At 28.3% G+C, this 8,104-nt stretch overlaps 1 long non-coding RNA gene across 1 annotated transcript; it reads left to right on the top strand.

Annotated features, from left to right (window-relative positions):
* LOC110268327 lies at positions 1,738-2,330 on the top strand. Its single transcript, XR_002356514.1, has 2 exons — positions 1,738-1,825; positions 1,969-2,330. It is a non-coding gene; the product is annotated as an uncharacterized LOC110268327 (long non-coding RNA).

Here is an 8,104-nt window from a genome sequence, read left to right as displayed (position 1 = left end):
GGCTTCAGAGAGGGAGAACAGAAGAACACAGCACCGACGAGGAGACAGCAGAGTGAACAATGTGGCCTTCAAAAGAGGGGATTAGGGTTTTAACTTCACCGGAGGGACCAAATTGAGTCGGAAGAGTTTACTCTGCCACATCAGCTAGCCGTTGTGAGTCCCACGTGTCACCAACGCTGCCAGCTAAGCTTTTCGGTTGCGTCACGTGTGCTGAAATTGCCGGAAGGACCACTTTGAGTCCCGGAGTGCAAGTTCGGGGATGACTCTGAGGAACTTTTAAGTTCAGGGACTACTATGAGGCTCGAGTGCAACTTCAGGGACTACATTGAGACTTATCTCCATTGATTTTGTATCAAATATCAAATATTGGTATTTTATATATATAATGTATTGGTTATGACAATTTGTGAAATAACACGAATTTAGTGTGGGACATTAATTTTTATGATTTTTTGTTATAAAAGTTAGACATTTATAATTTTCAACCTCTTATAAATATATACGGAAAATCACTCAATGCATTCTATATTTTGATATAAATGTATGAAGTGAATTAACTTAAATAGTGTGTAACAAGAAATTGACAGTAAAATTGTCTCAATTTTTTAAAAAATATTTTATTTTTATTTTGCGGTTTTAATTAATATACCTTTATGTATAAACATTGATATCTATTAAATTTGTAATTTTTTTATGTGAAAGTTGTGAAGTATTTTAGGTAATTGATTTATAAAACAGGATAATTTAAATTCAAATAATAATATTTGTTAAAATATATTGCTCTTTTGTCAAAAAGTTATCAATTAAGCATGTGTTATCTACTTTAAATTAGAAGTCATTAAAAAAATTACTTCAAATTAGAAGTGATAAAAAATAAATTTCTTTTACTAGATTAATAATCTCATATTTTTTATCATCTAAATATAAATATAGTGTGTATTTATGAAATATTAATAAATAGTATTCACACTTAGTAAAGAGGTATGTCCAATTGATGTTATAAAAAAAATGTAACTACATTATTTTATCAGTAGATCAGAACACTTTTTTTTAATTAGATACAATTTTAAATTTGTAATAATTAGAACTTTTTATTAATTTTTAAGTTATCAACAACTTTACATTTAATTTATTATAATAAAATAAATTTAATGAGTTAAATTAAATAAATTAAGAAGCATTTTTAAAAAAATATCATGTCTATCATTAAGTAAAAAAATTTGATTTTAATATAATATAATAGAAGATAAATTACACATTATTTTTTTTTTGAGAAAAGAACAAATAGGTCCCTAACATTTTGTCCTGCGAACATTTTTGTTCCTGAGCATTTGAAAATACTTTTAAATCCCCGACCTTCACAAATGTTGGACGGATGAGTCCCTCCGTCCAATTGCCTCCGTCAGACCCAACGAAAAAGTCTGACGTGGCTCCGTTCTGATGATGACATGACATGACGGGTTGACACGTGAACTGCTAACTGAAAGGGTACTTTCAAAAATTGGACAAATAAGTCCCTGCACCTAAAAACTACGTGATTTTGCTTTGGCCCTAATCCTTAAATTGATTGCATTTCTTTTTGGAAGCTAGTGGTGAGGAGCTCTACCTGCATTAACCATGGCTGCTAATAGAGTATCATCAACGTCAAGAAGAAGCTGCAGGATAGTAAGAGAAGAAAATTCTGCTTCAAGCTCAGATTCTTGTGTTGTGCACGACGGAGACCTCAAGCCGCAGGGGAGTAAGATCAAAGAGTGCTTGAAGAAAGTTGCTGAAACAATTTCTGTGCTCATACAACCTGGAGAATCATTTTTGCTTCTACTCACAGGTATCAACAGATTTAATCCTATCTTTCGTATCAAAGCACTTGAACCCATATAGTTTATTCATGGAGTTTATACATGAAAATTTCCACCCATTTTTAACCCCCATTTGAAGATAGATTAATTCTTGTACTTCAATTAATTGCAGGTGAAGTGCAGAGAGAAAGGACAGCCGAGATATTGGGATTGCATCCTTGTGGTTTCAGACCTCAGCACTCAAGCAAACTTGGAAATGAGTTTAGGCTATTCACAAACTATGACCTTGGAACAAGACTAGGAGGGTGGAAAAGATAGGTATTTATGTCCCAGTAGCTTCTCACACACTGAATTATCTCATGTATGCTATAGATTTTGTCTTGATATAGTTGTGGTCAGTTCCTGGTTATGCACTAGGAAGATGAAAGAGTTGGAATCTGGTTCACAATGCTTCAGTTTGCCGATTTCACATTGTTTGGCACCAATGAAGCTGGTTTTCTTAAAATGATGATCAAATACAAACGAATATTTTCTTTTGTGGCGTGAATGTTGCTTGAGTATTTTCGTAGCCATTGTTGAAAAATGTACAACTCTTTTTCTCACCACCAGCCACCACCCTAAACAAACGATCCAAATGAATGAGGATTAGGGCAGCACATAAAACGATGTCGTTTTGCGTGACAGGGACTTATGTGTCCATTTTTCAAAAGTTCCATCCCACTAACGTGTCACGTGGGAAGCCGTGATGCCAGGTAAGCAGAGGGAAGTCACGTCAGCCTTTTCCGTTGGGTCTGACGGTGGCTTATGGACGAAGGGACTGATCCGTCCAATTTTTAAGAACGTTAGGGACTTAAAAGTATTTTCCAATGGTCAGGGACTAAAATGTCCGCGGGATAAAAAATCGGGGACTAATTTGTCCTTTTCTCTTTTTTTGTTGTTGTTTATAGTATCTCCCAATTTGACAGGTCAAGTACTAATGCATCGTCAATTTTGAGCTTTATTTAACGGTCAATAAGTTATTGCATATACGAGACAAAATTCGGACTCTTAACACTTGTTTAAACAGATGAATGAATTACCATTCGACCAATCCAAATTGGTAAAATTACACATTTAATTAAGAATTAATTTTATAAACAATTTCGCTAGTGAAAAATCAGACCCATTAATGAAAAAATACTCTAATAATAAAAAAACAAACAAAAAGAAACATTTAAAATCTAAAATCAAATGAAAAAAATTCAAAATCATTGTAACAAGAATATCCAAAATGTAATAAAAAGAAACATTCGAAATGTAAACAAAAGAAACATCCAAAATATAAAAAAAATATGTAAAATTATTTAAAAAAAATCCAAAACTTAACAAATTACAAAACGAGACATCAAAAAATAGTGAAAAAAAAATTCAAAAATTAAGACAAAAAACATCTAAAACAATTAAAAAATAATCCAAAATCTAAAAAGAAGACACATACAAAAATATCCAAAATATATAAAAAAGACATATCTAAAACCTAAGAAAAAGAAACTTCCAAAGCAAGTAACAAGAATTATCCAAAACTTACAAGAAGAAGAACGTCGTTGTAAAAAGAAAATCCAAAACCTAATAAAAAGAAACATTTGAAACGTAATAAAAATAAATATCCAAAATCTAACAAAAATGAGGTATCCAAAATCATTTTAAAAAATCCAAAACCCAACAAAACGAAATTTTGAATAAAGAACATCTGAAAACTAAGAATAAAAACATCTAAATCTATTAAAGCAAATCATTCAAAATATAAAAAAAGAAATATTCGGAACCATAAGAAAAAACATCTAAAACTAATAAAAAGAATTATCTAAAATCAAGAAGAGGAAGAAGAATAAATGAACACGACGCGGTGCGACAGTGGTGCAGCTGGTGGGCCACGGCCCTATCGACAAACAAAATACCAGGAATAAAGGCGTGTGTGATGGGGTGGAACTGCGATGCACGACAATGGCGCAAGAGAAAAGTTACGGCAGAGATGCAGGACGCGAGCATGACAAGGAGGAAATAGAAGGTTGCGGCGTCGCAATTTATAGATTAGAGTACGAAGTTTGGTTTTTGAGCGCAAAATTTTTTTTTAATTTAAATTTAGAATTTTTAAAGTTGGCTGAGTTGGATGTACAATAAATTGAGTGTATAGATTTTTATTTTTTTATATAAAAATCTCTCCAAAATAGTATCACATAATTAACTTTAAAAGAGCAATATTTTTAATATTGGGTCCAAATTGGTGTAATCCACCAAAATTCCCAAAAAATCATATTTGACGCTGTTGTGGGAATTTTTAATGGTTAAAAAAAAATGTTACTTCCATTTTTCTATCTACATTACTATTGTTTTCAACAAAACGTCGACGACATTTTACACAAAACGTCAATGACGTTTTTTCTTTATCAATTAAAAAAATAAAAATATGCAAAACGTCAATACTGTTTTGTTATTATTTAATTAAAAATTGTTATTCAATGATAAAAAATCATCTACATTTTGTTCTTTTTAAAAAAAATGAATCAAATCCATAATAGTATTGGAAAATTATCACATGTTCCATTGTACTAGTATGGAACATCATGTTCTTTTGTACTATCCGGTTTTCATTATGTATTTGTCTTGTAGTGAAGAATTTAAAGACAATTTTATCCCTCGAAACAAAACTAAAATGACCCATTTATCAATGGTTGAGTTTCTAAATTTCTGGCTTGGCTTGCAATGGGGCGTGAGCCACTATTTGTTCCACTGAGAGTTAAATGATTATGCTATTCTTAAAATACACACCATTAATAACATATCCTAGCAAATTTAATTTTATATTTATTAACAAATCATTCAGTTTTTTAGTAAAAAATTATAAACATATTCACTAGCTACCTTTGTAAAAATAATATTATATAAAATAAGTAAATAATATATATCAAAATGAAATTTATTTTTTAAATATTAACATTACAATTAAAAATATTTAGCTCTTTTTGTTAATTTTTTTTAAATCAATTCTTTTACTTTAATTTGTCCTTTGAAAAGCTTAAAAATACAACTTTGACAATATTCTCATTCAAATCTTTTAAAATATTTGTTCGACATCTAATTTTCTAAAAACAAAAATTCGGACGAAGAATATACATCTAATAAAAAATAACAAAGAAAGAATATTTATTTTTTTAATGACATCACTAAGTCTAATCCATGGATTTTGAATTGATTTCAATCGATATATTTTTAATTTTAGTTTTTACAAAAAAAAAATTTAATTCGTAATATAAAGATTTAAATTTAATATCTAATAATATTAGATTTTTCTTATTCTGTTGTCCTATGTGTGCAAAGAAAATACATTTGACTGTTTTAATATTAAAAAAAATATAATTACCAAATTATCGTAAATCAAAAGTCATTATATATACGTTCTCTTTTATAATTTATATATAAATAATAATATTAATATTATTCATAAATCTTATTACTCTATCATGATTTATTAAGAATATTATATTATGTTTTAATACGTAAATTATGGTAGGGTAATTGTTTTACAAAAATACAAATCACACGATATCTTATCACTATTTACTTATAAATTTAATAGTATTCTTTAACATATAAATAATGGCACGATAGTGAAATTTTAAAACTGTATATAAAACTCACTAAACATGATTTGTTAATACAATTATCGCTAAACATGATTGATGTCCATCGTGGATTTCAATAATAATTTCCCACCATCACATACTAATAATTTTTTTCAATACATAATTAAATTTAAATTATTAAAAATGATATTTTCAAATTTTTTAACACTATTATTCTGTGTACATATATTTGGTCATTTGTTCAAAACGGAATTAACTATCAGTTTAGTCTTCACACAACTAAAGCTGTGTTCGCTTCTTTTTTATGTGTGTTTCGCTTCCTTACGATTTGTGTGCAACGCGAATTCTGATTGTTTTGTTTAACTTTTTCTTCAAGTCTCCTAGTTAAATTTCTTTTCATATATACCTATGTATGTAATCTTATTTTTAGAGGTCGTAATAAAAAATAACAAAGAAAGAATATTTATTTTTTTAATGACATCACTAAGTCTAATCCATGGATTTTGAATTGATTTCAATCGATATATTTTTAATTTTAGTTTTTACAAAAAAAAAAATTTAATTCGTAATATAAAGATTTAAATTCAATATCTAATAATATTAGATTTTTCTTATTCTGTTGTCCTATGTGTGCAAAGAAAATACATTTGACTGTTTTAATATTAAAAAAAATATAATTACCAAATTATCGTAAATCAAAAGTCATTATATATACGTTCTCTTTTATAATTTATATATAAATAATAATATTAATATTATTCATAAATCTTATTACTCTATCATGATTTATTAAGAATATTATATTATGTTTTAATACGTAAATTATGGTAGGATAATTGTTTTACAAAAATACAAATCACACGATATCTTATCACTATTTACTTATAAATTCAATAGTATTCTTTAATATATAAATAATAATGGCACGATAGTGAAATTTTAAAACTGTATATAAAACTCACTAAACATAATTTGTTAACACAATTATCGCTAAACATGATTGATGTCCATCATGGATTTCAATAATAATTTCCCACCATCACATACTAATAATTTTTTTCAATACATAATTAAATTTAAATTACTAAAAATGATATTTTCAAATTTTTTAACATTATCATTCTGTGTATCTATATTTGGTCATTTGTTCAAAACGGAATTAACTATCAGTTTAGTCTTCACACAACTAAAGCTGTGTTCGCTTCTTTTTTATGTGTGTTTCGCTTCCTTACGATTCGTGTGCAACGTGAGTTCTGATTGTTTTGTTTAACTTTTTCTTCAAGTCTCCTAGTTAAATTTCTTTTCATATATACCTATGTATGTAATCTTATTTTTAGAGGTCGTAATAATTCACCATTTTTTATTTATGAACTTAAGCGTAAAGCATTACATATTAACTAAAGGAAACCGAAATCATGCATTGGCCGATTTTCAAGACACACGAAATACCAAAATGATTCGAAACAAGCTTCCACAAAGTTTCGGCCACCAAAGTCAATCCAATTGCCAAAACCAACTCTAATAATCACCAAATTCAAGCTATACACATTCAATTTACCATAAACTAATCCTAAGGTTCACAAAATCATTAATCCACAAGGGTTTTGAAGTGACTTACCTTATTCGACGGTATTAAGAGCAAAATCCAATAATAACTCAATGCTAGATCACTCATAAACAACCAAAATCAAAGAATCTACTCGATAACTAAACCCGAAATTACGAAATTGTTAGGGCAGAAAACTGGACAAAAAAGTGTGAGTTTCTTACCACATTGTTTGGTTAGAAATGAGCGCGTAGTCACAAACGGTACATGAATCGGAGCACCATAACTCAAGTTATGAACAAATGAAAAGGACGGTGAATAGTAACCCTCTTCTCTTCTCTTTGATTTCACTAGCTATGTTGTTGTTGTTGTTTTTTTTTTATTGAAGATAGGAGACTCGAACCTCGTAACCTCTTAGGTGAGTATGGAGAGACTATGTCATTTCAGCTATAACTCGTTAGCTTGTTGTTTGTGTTTTAGGTGTTGTTTGTGTTTTAGGTGGTGAATGAACTGAATGGCTCATGAATAAGGCTCTATATATATAGTGTATGCTCCGGTCCAACTGCTTAGTATTTTTGGTCTGTTTGGTCCGACTTTGGGCCAAAACGTTTAGAATTAGTGCCTAATTTTCAATTCTAAATATTTTTTCTAAGGATTTTTACCGTTTTATTTTCTCACTCGCAATACCGAACAGACTTAAGATGATACTGCTGGCTATTTTTACCAGTTACGCGTTTTTACACAATTTTTCGTAAAAAATTATATTTTCCTATTTGAAAAAATTCATTAAATTCAAATCTTACCTTTAAATTTTTAAATTAAAATGTCTAAATTTTTGAATTTATTCCGAACAATTAATTTATTATTTTATTTTGATTAAACGGTTAATAATTTCTGATTCTTACAAACATCATATACATATATATGAGAAATGATAATACCACTCTCAAAATTAATAAGTAATAACACCACTTTCTTTTGACTATATTTTTTATTTTATCTTCTTTTAAATTTATCTCTGATAATTATTCAAAAATATTTTTATAATAAAATAAATTAATACAAATTAAATAAATTAATAAATAATAAAATTAAAAAATTTTAAAAATATGAAGTGAATAGAATTTTTTTTGTACATA

Source organism: Arachis ipaensis, chromosome B01 (assembly GCF_000816755.2).
Source record: "Arachis ipaensis cultivar K30076 chromosome B01, Araip1.1, whole genome shotgun sequence".
NCBI lineage: Eukaryota > Viridiplantae > Streptophyta > Magnoliopsida > Fabales > Fabaceae > Arachis > Arachis ipaensis.
This window is presented reverse-complemented; position numbering and strand designations above follow the sequence as displayed.